This window comes from Anolis carolinensis, chromosome 2, assembly GCF_035594765.1.
Source record: "Anolis carolinensis isolate JA03-04 chromosome 2, rAnoCar3.1.pri, whole genome shotgun sequence".
Lineage (NCBI taxonomy): Eukaryota > Metazoa > Chordata > Lepidosauria > Squamata > Dactyloidae > Anolis > Anolis carolinensis.
In genome coordinates this window covers 25,112,532-25,125,519 of record NC_085842.1, presented here as the reverse complement: position 1 = coordinate 25,125,519, position 12,988 = coordinate 25,112,532, and the positions used below count along the sequence as shown (strand labels likewise).

Below are 12,988 nucleotides of genomic sequence, written 5' to 3'. Positions count from 1 at the left end.
AACATCTGGGGACCCACAGGTTGAGAACCATTAATATAAATGAATATATCATAGGGCTTTTTTTGGCAGGATTTGTTCAGGGAGAGCTTGCCATTACTCTCCTCTGAGACTGAGAAAGTTTAAGTTATGGATTTCATGGACAACCCTGGTCTCCAGAGTCGTAGTCCAGTGGCTCTCAACTTGTGGATCTCCAGATGTTTTTGGCCTTCAGCTCCCAGAAATCCTAACAGCTGCTAAACTGGCTGGGATTTCTGGGAGTTGTAGGCCAAAACACCCAGGGACCCACAGGCTAAGAACCACTGTCGTAATCCAATGCTTATACTACTTATGCCATACTGACTCTGCTGCTGGTATAGGATTTCCCAAAACAAAAGATAATGCAAGGCATACTTTGAAACATACTACATACCAGTAACTGTAGTACTTACTATACATCACATTAAATATGTCATCAATAATATATTAATATGAATATTCCTTCTTCTATTAATAACTGACAGTGACTTGAATCCGCGGGTTGCCTTTCCCCCCCTTTCCTTGCTGTTGCAAAACATTTTGCCCTAGGCAGAAATATTTCTGTTGAAAAAGAGATGCTGACCCTTGGAAAGAGACTAAATTGTTCAAGACCACCCAGGAGCCAATAAATCCACAGCTCGGATTTAAAGTATGACAATCATCCACTTTTATGTCCAGTATGCTAAGCTGGCAACAATTTCACACAACCTTACCAACAAGAACAGTGTCTTAGCATACCAACACCATAAAACAATTGCACCTGGTTAGCCGTGTGAAATCCCCCTAAGAGTCTAACCCCTCTCTTACCTTACTAGGACAGTCAGTATCAAAAACAGGAGAGATTTTTAACATACATTCCATCTGCCTTCACATGCAAACCTCTAAATATAGTGTGCCTCTTATTTGGAATGCAAAAATCGGAGCCAACCGATCATTCAGCATTTTTGTCACAATCAACCCCGCCCTGGTAGATACCCGGCCAGCTCTGCATTTCCAAGCATGTCAGCATGAATCTACTACAATCTCAGCCACTCGGTATAAAATGAGGTTGGCCATGAATACTCTGCAAATTGCTCCACTGCCTCCCCAATAATTATTTTTCCCATAAAGAAGGAAAGAACTGCTCTCCCGGAAACTTCTCTAAGGCGAGAGTGTCAAACTCATTTTCACTGAAGGCCATATCAGTCTATGGTGGCCTTCAAAGGGCTGTTGAATCCAGATGGAAAATCTGTGGATACAAAGAGCCAAATATATTTTCTTTACATAATGGTCGGTGTTCTTAAGCTTTTACCAAATTTGGGACCCCAGATGTTATTGAACTGCAACCCCATCACTTTTGGACTGGGGATAATGGGAATATTAGCCCAACAACATTTGTGGATCTGGGGTTGGGGAAAGGTTAAAGAACATTTTTAAGTCAGACATCATATCCACAAGCCTTGTATCTAAATTCAGACCTCAGTCTCTTGACAAAACAGAACAAACTGCAGCCATCTAGATGTTACTGTATCACAACTCCTATCAGCTCTAGTCATGTTTAATGATGAGGAATACAGGAGTTGGAGGGTCACGTAAAATTGTATTTATCGTGTCAGAAGTGGACCGAGGGTACAGTTGTATTTGAAAACACAAACAAGGTTAAAAACTTGGAATTCTACTACATGTCCTTTGACCAGTAGCTGACCACTTGGAGCGCCTCTGGTGTTGCTATAAGAAGGTCCTCCATTGTGCATGTGGCAGGACTCAGGTTGTATTGTAGTAAATGGTCTCTGGTCTGCTCTTTTCCACACTCGCATGTTGTGGACTCCACTTTGTAGCCCCATTTCCTAAGGTTGGCTCTGCATCTTGTGGTGCCACAGCACAGTCTGTTCAGTGCCTTCCAGTTGCCCAGTCTTCTGTGTGCCCAGGAGGGAGTCTCTCATTCAGTATCATGTAAAATGACAAGGGGAGTTGACCACAGAGTCATAGTGGAGGTCTTACAGGATCCCTGGAAAGATCATTTTAATCAAATATGCAAACATCAAACCTGCAAATGCGAAGAGCTGACCATACTGTTTCAGCTTTATGATAAGTTACCTAAGCCCCACTTGGAGAAAGGCAGATATAAATTAAATCAACAAATACTTTGAAGATTACACTAAGAAAATGGAACTGAGACTTCTGGTCGATTCTTGTTCCAGAAGACAGCACTCAAGTCCACCAAGATTTGCCTATCTGTATTATAAATCTAAACGACACTGCCATGAACCAGAGTTGCCAGACTGAAAATTGGAGAGGACTCCTGAGCCTTCATGGTTAAGTAGTAGAGCAAATTTCAGTTGGCGAGGCTTGTTACTTGGTGACACCTCCTGAAATCCCTTCTTGTACACAAACATCAAAAGTACAGTTTAGTAAGGTAAAGGTTTTCCCCTGACGTTAAGTCCAGTCGTGACCGACTCTGGGGGTTGGTGCTCATCTCCATTTCTAAGCCGAAGAGCCGGCGTTGTCCGTAGACACCTCCAAGGTCATGTGGCCGGCATGACTTCATGGAGCACCGTTACCTTCCCGCTGGAGCGGTACCTATTGATCTACTCACATTTGCATGTTTTTGAACTACTAGGTTGGCAGGAGCTGGGGCTAACAGCAGGCGCTCATTCCGCTCCCAGGATTTGAACCTAGGACCTTTCGGTCTGCAAGTTCAGCAGCTCAGCGCTTTAACACACTGCCCCACCACCAGGGGCCCCAGTTACCCTCTCACATTTTCACATTTTTGGCAGAAGTTGACCAAAACATATGACCTAGAGGGAACATATTAATCCATGTATAAACAAATTCATGAAAGTTAAACCTGCAAATATAAAAGACTGACATTTTAATTCCCTACCAGATACTACTCAGATTTTATTTATTCCTGTCAAGTTTTATACTAATGTGAGGACACATCTACATGGACCACTTAAGGCAAGATGAAACCGGCAAAGGAGAAAGCAGCTTAAATGTGGAGCTGATCACACGTTACAGCAAGAAACTGAATCAGGATCTAGACCAGTGGTTCTCAACTTGGGGTTCCCAGGTGTTTTGGCCTACAGTTCTCAGAAATCCCAGCCAGTTTACCAGCTGTTAGGATTTCTGGGAGCTGAAGGTTAAAAACATCTGGGGACCCCCAGGTTGAGAACCACTGATCTAGACAGAGCTAATATGCATCAGAGAGATTAGTGCCAATCTGGTTCCAGGATCCGCAGTATCTGCAGCTTTAAGGCCATGTACGGAGTGCTGGATCACCTGTCCCTGAATCGATTTTGCCATGCAATGTGGGTTGCACCTAATTCGCTGATGCACATTTCTGGCTGTATTTTGAAATATCCCCAATTTTGCTTATGTCAGTTAAAAAAGCTAATTTGCATTGCTACATGTGTTCATGCCATGCACCTTTTAAACATCACCTTTTCTCACTCCCTTCAACCCAAATTAAATGGTCAGTATATATGTGTTTTTATTCCCAGCAAAAGAATTACCACATTTCTTCAATTCTAAAATGTACTTTCCCCATATAAGTATCTCTGCCTTAGAATCACAGGTGTTTTTTTTATCAATATCCAAACAAAGCTTTTTTTCTATTGGTGGCACTGAAATTCGTGTGCGTCTTACAATCAATGGCATCTCAGACTTGAAGAAATACAGTATTTAAATATGAAGCAAAACGGACTTATCTACTTATTCATCTATCTACCTACCAATCCATCTGAAACACCATTTTTTTGCAATAACAGCAGAGCTGCTAAGACTTTTGGTTCTGTGCTGGAAGAAAGGCAAGCTATAAATAAAATAATCTGCATAAACTGACAGAATAGAGGTTTTCAGAAAGGCTTCCCACCCATTCACACAAAAATGTTGGAAGTACAAAAATACCTGTCCCTCACCAATATCAGATCCAAACGCAGACAACTTCTAGCTGACGTAGATTGACGTTACCACATGCAAGCTTTCAAAGTTTCCCAGCCTTCTCACCAAGCAGCACAGAAGAGCAGCAGAATCTCAGATGGGTGTGAGAAGGCAGCTATTCGCAATGCAGATCAAGTTATTTTACAAAGCTGAAAAAAAAACGTGTCTTGACAGTAATAAGCTCTTTGGAGAAACTAGGTTACAAGGCACTGGGAGCATTTGCATTTTACTTGGGGTTTTTTTCTCCTTCTTCCAACAAAATACTCCCCACCCCCAATATTCACAAGTGGGGCCACTGGATAATTGCAACGACTCACAAATAAATCTCCAGTCTGGATTAAAAATCCCTGGCCATATCTTTTGCATGGATTTATTTCCCCATAAAAAGATCAAAGGGGAGACTTGTGCTAATACCAGGGTGGGTAAACTGCATAAAGTATTGGTCCGCAGAGTTTAGCTGGTGCATACATTATCAGCTTCTGCTTCTTACAGTTTCCAAAAAAAGAAAAGAAAAGACACAATTCTAGCCAATGGAAACCAACTGGGGATGTCTCCCTGGTACACTGCCCACCCCCATTAAGATGGCTTAGGTAATGGTGATCTAGTAAACACAGCATTACTCCAGGATGCTGCCATTCTAGGGATGGATCTACATTGTAGTATTAATGCAATTTTATACTACTTTATCAGTCACGGCTCAGTGCTATGCAATCCTACCATGTTTCCCCAAAAATAAGACAGTGTCTTATATTAATTTTTGCTCCCAAAGATGCTCAAGGTCTTATTTTCAGGGGATGTCTTATTTTTCCATGAAGAAGAATTCACATTAATTGCTGAACAAAAAAATGAACATTTATTATATACTGTACAGTAGTTGTCATTACAAACCAGCATAACCAGATAAACTATGAATCCTATCAAGAATTTCTTGTTACTACCAATATTTCCATGTACAATACTCTATGGTACGTACATTTACTGATCCTGCCTGCTCTGGTGTTCTGTTTGGTGGGCATGCTTCCAAACAAAACCTTTGCTAGGTCTTACTTTTGGGGGAGGCCTTATATTTAGCAATTCAGCAAAACTTCTACTAGGTCTTATTTTCTGGGGATGTCTTATTTTAGGGGAAACAAGGTAGGAGTTTGGTAGGGCTCCTGCACTCTTTGGCAGAAAAGGCTAAAGACCAAGCATGGTCAAACTTGGTCCCTCCAGGTGTTTTGGACTTGTTTTGGAGAGGATTTTATTGGGAGGCTGGGTATTCAAAACATGTAAATATCCCATAACTCACAGAGCTTAAACTTTTTAAAAAACATTTTTTGCAAAAGCAGATATGGCCCTTCAAGGTCTTCTAGGTAGCTAAAACATCCTCTATTCTTCCACAGTTGCCCACCTCTGCTTTGGACCTTTTATCTGTATAGGAGATGCCTTGCAATTAAAGTAAGTGCACTCAAGAGCAGAGCACTTCTTCCTGGCTTCCGATCATGTTTACCTTCCTTGCCCTCAGCCCTGCCTCAGATCTGCTTTGCATCTTCTTTGCCCTTCCGATCTAATCTCTCATCTGTCTGCCATTGATGGCATTGAAAGTATCTGTGTTGTTTGCTGAGCTCCTGCCAACATTCAGGCTTAATAAACAATTTCTAAATACCTGCTCGGAGTCTCAAGGCCAAAGGGATTTACTTCCTGGTGCCTACAATGTGGAACTTCAGAGCTTTTTCTACTTCATCAATGAAGCTTTGTTGCAATAGACCTTTTTGCATGGCTGTTTGGTGGCATGACAGTCGATCCTCCACTTTTGCGGGTTTGGCTTTTGTGGACGTCTTTATTTACAATCAAATGTTCTCCCTAGAAATCTCTAAGTCCTCCAGGCAATTTCTGCTGGGTGTTGCCCACAGAGTCACACTGAAGGATTGAGATATTCGTAAAGATTTCACCTCTGTAAAAATCTCAAGGTCCTCCAGTTGAGGTTGAATAGTGAAAAGGGGCATAGAAATTCTGACAGAGGCATTATTTCAGGTAAAAAATAATACGTTTCTGTTTGTAACCCCTGCAAATATGGAGGGTTAACCACATAGCCATAAATATTTGTGTTGCTATTTTAACCAACCTAGTTGTGTAGTCTCATTTGTGCTTTTAGCTTGTTTTAAAAACTATTTATATTTTTTTAAAATTCAGGGTTTGCATTATTTATTTATTTATTGCACTTATATACTACTTTTCCTACCCCTGGGGGGACTCAAAGCGGTTCACAACATAATCAATGGCAAAATTCAATGCCTCACAAATATAAACATCAATATCAAATCAACAACATATAACAATAGAATAAAACCATTAAAACTGTGACAACCATCGCAGACATAACAGAAAACATAACATAAAACATTTAGACCTTGCAACAATCCCGGGTGTCTTTCCATATTTCTTTCATTCGCCGAATGCCTGCTTGAATAACCAGGTCTTGAGTTGTTTCCTAAATGCCAGGAGGAAGGGGGGTGATCTGATTTCACTGTGGAGGGAGTTCCACAGGTGAGAGGCCACCACCGAGAAGGCCCTGTCCCTCATTCCCACCAATCGCAACTGCGACGGCGGTGGGACCGAGAGCAGGACCTCTTCAGGGGAACTTAATACTCTAAAGCTGGACCAGAACCTTTTAGGGATTTATAGGCTATAGTCTTCTTGGTACCAGACTGGCAGTCAGTGGAGCCAATGCAATAGAGGGGTTGTATGCTCCCTGTATGCCGCTCCAGTGAGAAGCCTGAATGCCACCCATTGAATTACTTGAAGCTTCCAACAGTCTTCAAAGGCAACCCCATATAGAGTGCACTGTAGTAGTCTTTTCGAGATTTTTTTTCCGTGTCAGGAGCGACTTGAGAAACTGCAAGTCGCTTCTGATGTGAGAGAATTGGCCATCTGCAAGAATGTTGCCCAGGGGACGCCCGGATGTTTTGATGTTTTTACTATCCTTGTGGGAGGCTTCTCTCATGTCCCCGCAAGGAGCTGGAGCTGATGGAGGGAGCTCATCTGCGCTCTCCCCAGGTGGGATTCGAACCTGGCAGCTTTCAGATCAGCAACCCAACCTTCAAGTCACAAGGCTTTAAACCAGGGGTCCTCAAACTTTTTAAGCCGAGGGCCGGTCCACAATCCTTCAGACTGTTGAGGGGCCGGATTATCATTTGAAAAAAAAAATACAAACAAATTCCGATGCACACTGCATATGTCTTATTTGTAGTGCAAAAACAACAACAAGAACAACAACAATGAAAGAACAATACAATATTTAAAAATAAAAACAATTTTAACCAACATACATTTATCAGGATTTCAATGGGAAGTGTGGTCCTGCTTCTGGCCAATGAGATAGTCATGTTAATTAGGGTTGTTGTTGTTGTTGTTGTTGTTGTTGTTGTGTGCCTTCAAGTCATTTCAGACTTTGGGCGAGCCTAAGTCTAAAATTTATTTATTTATTTATTATTTACTGCATTTATTTACTACATTTGTATCACATCCTTCTCACCCCAAAGGGGACTCAGAGTGGCTTACAAATTATATGTACATACAATATATTATATTACTAGCTATGCCCGGCCACGCGTTACTGTGGCGAAGTATGGTGATATGGGAAATAAAGTATTGAGGAATTGGTGGTAGTTAAGGTAAAAGCTAAAGGTTTTCCCCTGGCATTAAGTCCATTATAAATGGGTTATATAGCTGTGTGGAAGGGCCTTGAGTCTACACTGCCATATAATCCAGTGCAAATTAGATAATCTGTGGATGAGGCCTAAGTGAGGCCTAACTTGGCCTGTCCCCTGGGCTGAGTGGGTTGCTAGGAGACCAAGTGGGCAGAGATTAGTCCTCTAACTGGCAGCAACTGGATAAAAACAATTACTCCTTTCCCTCTCATTAGGACTTTACTTTTCTTTTCTTTTTCTTGTATGAACCTAGAGGCATGGATGATGGGTTGTGTTGTCAAATTTCGAGGTTGGGGGGGCCTGTAGTTTTGTTGTTTTGTTGGTCGCCGTGATGCCATCACTCATTTATATATATAGATTAGCATAGCACAATATTAGCATTATATATTACTATATTGAACTATACCACTATGCCGTAATATTATTAGTAATATTATATGTAATATAGAATATATAATTAATATTATTATATGGTATTATTATTAGTGTTATATTGTATTACATTATAATATTATTATCAATATTATATGTATATACAATATATTATATTATAAAACTGGGGGCGGGGGCCAGGTAAATGACCTCGGAGGGCCACATCCGGCCCCCGGGCCTTAGTTTGGGGACCCCTGCTTTAAACCATTATGCCACTGGGGGCTCCTATTCGAGATGTAAAAACAGCATGGACTACCACAGCCAAGTCTGACTTCCCAAGGTATGGGCGCAACTGGCGCACAAGTTTTAATTGTGCAAATGCTGCCTTGGCCACCGCAGGAACCTGGGGTTCCAGGCTCAGTGATGAGTCTAGGAGAACTCCCAAACTGTGAACCTATGTCTTCAGAGGGAGTGTAACCCCATTCAGCTGTAACCCTATACCCTGTTCGTCCTTATGACTGACCGGGAGTACCTCTGTCTTGTCTGGATTCAGTTTTAGTTTGTTCACCCTCATCCAGACCATCACAGCTACCAAGGACCGGTTCAGGATGCCTCCCTCAATGCTTTAGTTCAAATATGAGAAGGAGACAGGACTCTCACTATGTGTTGAAAAAAATAGTCTATGCTAGGTTTATGCCACTTTTAGGCACAGTTCTGAATCAGGTTATTCATCTAATTTGGGGGTAGAAAACCAATGATCTTTCAGATGATGAGCTCTGATGCTTAGATGTGCTCTCAACCAGCATGACTAATGGATAAGGATGATGAGAGTTGGAGTTCTGCAACACCCAGAAGGTCGCACCTTATTCTATGCTAAGGGAAGAGAGGAAGGGTTGAACTTCCAAGATACCTTGAACAGTTTAAAGGTAAAGGTTTTCCCCTGACATTAAGTCTAGTCGTGTCCAACTCTGGGGATTGGTGCTCATCTCCATTTCTAAGCCGAAGAGCCGGCGTTGTCCGTAGACACCTCCAAGGTCATGTGGCCGGCATGACTGCATGGAGCGCCGTTACATTCCCACCCTATTGATCTACTCACATTTGCATGTTTTCAAACTGCTAGATTTGCAGAAGCTGGGGCTAACAGCAGGAGCTCACCTACTCCCTGGATTTGAACCACCACCTTTTCGGTCAGCAAGTTCAGCAGCTCAGCGGTTTAACCCAATACACCACCGGGAGCAAAATTCTGAGCCGTACAACATGGCTTTAAAAGTAGATGTACGAGTGATTGTTTCCCCTCTCATGAGAGGGAAAACAATCTTTGATACTGTATATCTAAAGCCAAGTTAGGCTTTAGGGGTTAGATTGTGCCTATCTGCTCATGAAGGTCACTCACAGCAGCTATTCCATGTGTTCCACTTCAATCCACCTTTAGTAGGTGAAGTGGTTTGACATACATCTCACAGCATGACCTAGCAGCCAAATTGCAACACAATGTTATCTTGTTACAAACACAAAAGATAAACTCATTTGTCAACAGCTTGTTCCCAATTAAATAGACATGCTTGCAAGGAGGCAGATAGTCAACAGAACTCGGGCACCGAGATCAACCTTAGAGATCAACTTTGTCTCCAGAGTAAATTCAGAGCAATGGGTAGGTCTGAACTCTGAACTTTGAAGAAGTTATCCATGGTGGTTGATTTACAAGAAAAGGGCAGTAAAGATGGCAAAAGGTCTGGAAAACAAGCCCAAGAAACATTTTAGGGAATTTGGTATGGATTACATTGGAGAAAAGAAGACTCAGAGGTGATATGATAGCCATCCTTGAAAGGGATATCATGTAGAAAGGAGAGCAAACTTGGCTTCTGCTGCTCTCGAGACCAGAACACAAACCCGCTGATTAAAATAGTAGGGAAAAAGAGATTCACCCAAACAGTAGGAAGTATTTCCTAATTGTAAAAGCTGGAAGAGAATATGAAGAAACAGAATATGCAGAAATGAAATGGTTTCCAATTGGCAAAGGGGTCAGGCGAGGGCACATTTCATCATTTTATCTATTTTGCTTGTTTGCTGAACATTCATATGTAAAGCAGGGTTAGACTCTGAGGAAGGAGACATGAAAATTAGAGGAGGGAACATCAACCGTGTAAGAACTGCAGATGACACCATACTACTTGCAGAAAATGGCAAAGACTGGGAACTATTATTGAGGAAAGTCAAGAGGGAAAGTGCAAAGGCAGGTTTACAGTTGAACACAAACAAAAATAATGGCTACAGGTGACTTACAGAACTTTAAAGCAGACAGTAAAGAAATTAAAATAATGTATTTTATCACATAATAGTCACACCCTCTCCCTTTTTTTAGTGAAAAAAGTAGACGCGACTGTTATCGAGACCGCGATTTAGCAGGGATCTGCCCTGTGAGGGAGATCCAATCCGTCTCCCAGAAGAGGGAACGAACCTTGGCGAGCCGACCATAAAGTAGGAAATGAACCGGATTATAATTTACCTGAGACCGAAAGGAAAAGCTCTGCCAAGTTGAAGGAAAAACCGTCAAAGTGTTTATTAAAGCAATTCAGCTGAATGGACATGGAGCAGCGATAGATCGACATGCAAGATGTAACGATACATTGGAAATAAAGCCATTTTATACATTTTTCAAGTTGAAGTCTATTTGAACTTCCCGCCCCGTCCCTTCGCTCATTCATCTTTATCACGACCATTATGCAGTACTGGCTGGTGAATATAATGCACAGAAGCAAAAAGTGCACTCTTTGTAATTTGGCCAAAAAAGGTGTGAATTACAGTGAATGCATGCTTATAATTCCTTCTTTAAAAATAAAAGTGACAGAACACCAAAACTTTTTTTAAAAAAAACCTTTAATTTAATCTATTAAAATCTAAAATTTAAAATCTGTTAAATGTGAAATTGTCATAATGTGAATTTGGTCTGAGTTTATGCTGCTTGTGTAAATGTAAATTGGGTTTACCTTTGGACTTATGTTATTTTTTATTGTTATATGGCATTGAAAGGTTGCCTTTCTGTTTGTTGTAAGCTGACCTGAGTCCCCTCCAGGGAGATAAGAGTGGAATAGAAATAAAGTTTCCATTGCTGTGAGTTTTCCAAGTTGTAGAAGAAATAGTTTCCATTCAGCAATTGAAAAGAAAACCTTGGGGCACATCTATGCTGTAGAATAATTCCACTGTAACTGCCCTGGTACAATGTTTTGGTGTCATGGGGACTGCCAAAGAATGCTGATGCCTCACCAAACTGCAAATCCCAGGATTGCATAGCATTGAGCCAAGGCAATTAAATTAGAGATAAAGTCCCTCAAATAGGATTTCCAGTGCTCCTGAAACAGCTTGCCCTATAACTTTGGCTCAGCACCAAAATTACTATATTACACAAATCTAACGCATACCCTAATTTTGGCAAAATCATTTAGCCAAAAAAAAGTGAGCATTAATTTTGAGTAAATACAGTGTGAGGAGTTCCATGTTTTCCATACTTTGGCTACATCATTAATTAGACTAGAGACTGCAGTCAAAAATTCAGAAGAAGGCAAAGACTGGAAAGAGCAGCTTTGAAGGGACCAGACTAGACAAGAATTTGAAATGTCAAGATACATCATTGAATACTAAAATTAGAATTGTCCAATCCATTGACTATTCTATTTTAAGTATGGTTGTGAAAGCTAGACAGTGAAGCAAGCTGAGAAGAAGAAAACCAACTCCTTTGAAATTACAGTTCTGGAGAAGAATTCTATAGATACCAAGGTCTGCTAAAAAGACAAATATACAGGTCCTAGAGAAAATCAATGCTGAGCTCTCCCAAGATATCAAGATGACTAAATTGAGAGCCCTTCCACACAGCCATATAACCCAAAATATCAAGGCAGAAAATCCCACAATATCTGTTTTGAAGGGGGCTATTTGAGTCCACACGGCCATATATTCCAGTTAAGTTGATAATGTGGGATTTTATTCAGCAGTGTGGAAGGGGCCAAAGATTACTGTAGTTTGACTATATCAAGAGAAGGCATGGTTCACTAGAAAACACAAAACACTTGGTAAAATAGAAGGCAGGAGGGAAAGAGGAAGACCACATTTCATGGAACAAATCTTGACATGAAAACCCTACGATAGGTTCACTTAAGAATTGCTATAAGTCAGAAACGATGTGAAGCATACAACAAAATCAAAAACAACAACAAAATAAGTAACAAGATATTATGATTGCATTATGACAGTGATGGCCAACCTATGACACGCGTGTCAGCACTGACACGCCTAGCCATTTTTGCTGACACGCTGCCGCATGCAGATTGATTGGGTGACTATGTCTTTTGTAGCCAAATTTGGTGTGATTTGGTCCAGTGGTTTTGTTGTTTACTCCATGGGAATTATGCACATTACATTTATATATATATATATATATATATAGAGAGAGAGAGAGAGAGAGAGAGAGAGAGAGAGAGGTCATTTTATCATTATTCTATTATTATTGTAGCATATTATCATATTATTACTATTATATTATTATTATATTATTCATTATTCATGACTACATTAAAACTAGAATAGAGAGAAATCAGCGTGGAAACTGCAAGAGGTACCATAGATTGTTGTACATGGAAATCATCGTAGTAAATAGTTTTTGATTTATTAAATACAGTTATATATTACAATTATACATTTTTGTTATTTAAACTATACATATTGCAAAATTATGGGTTTTTTCTCAAAGTGACACACCACCCAAGTCATGCAAGGTTTTTTTTGGTGAATTTTGACACACCAAGCGCAAAAGCTTGCCCATCATTGCATTATGAAGTACAGAGATGAACACATGCGCCCTTGAGAAACAGGGTTACGTTCTCCTGCTGATTCCACATGGTGAAGCCACAAATGAGCAACACACTCATTTAGATTGCAATTTCCACTTACAATCTACCAGAAGCTTATTGTGCTTCCTCCAATGAATTCTGCCTCCT

General features: G+C 40.7%; 1 protein-coding gene across 3 annotated transcripts in view; it reads right to left on the bottom strand.

The window, feature by feature from the left end:
- Positions 1–12,988, bottom strand: part of ppt2 (palmitoyl-protein thioesterase 2) — a 73,017-nt gene that overhangs the window by 35,799 nt on the left and 24,230 nt on the right. Inside the window, exon 1 of one of the 3 annotated variants that reach the window (XM_016991841.2) lies at positions 3,915–4,530. The exons of the other annotated variants lie outside the window; for them this stretch is intronic. The gene's annotated coding sequence lies outside the window, so the exon portion shown is untranslated. Of the gene's footprint in view, positions 1–3,914; positions 4,531–12,988 lie in introns of those variants that run through there. 3 annotated transcript variants of the gene reach the window in all.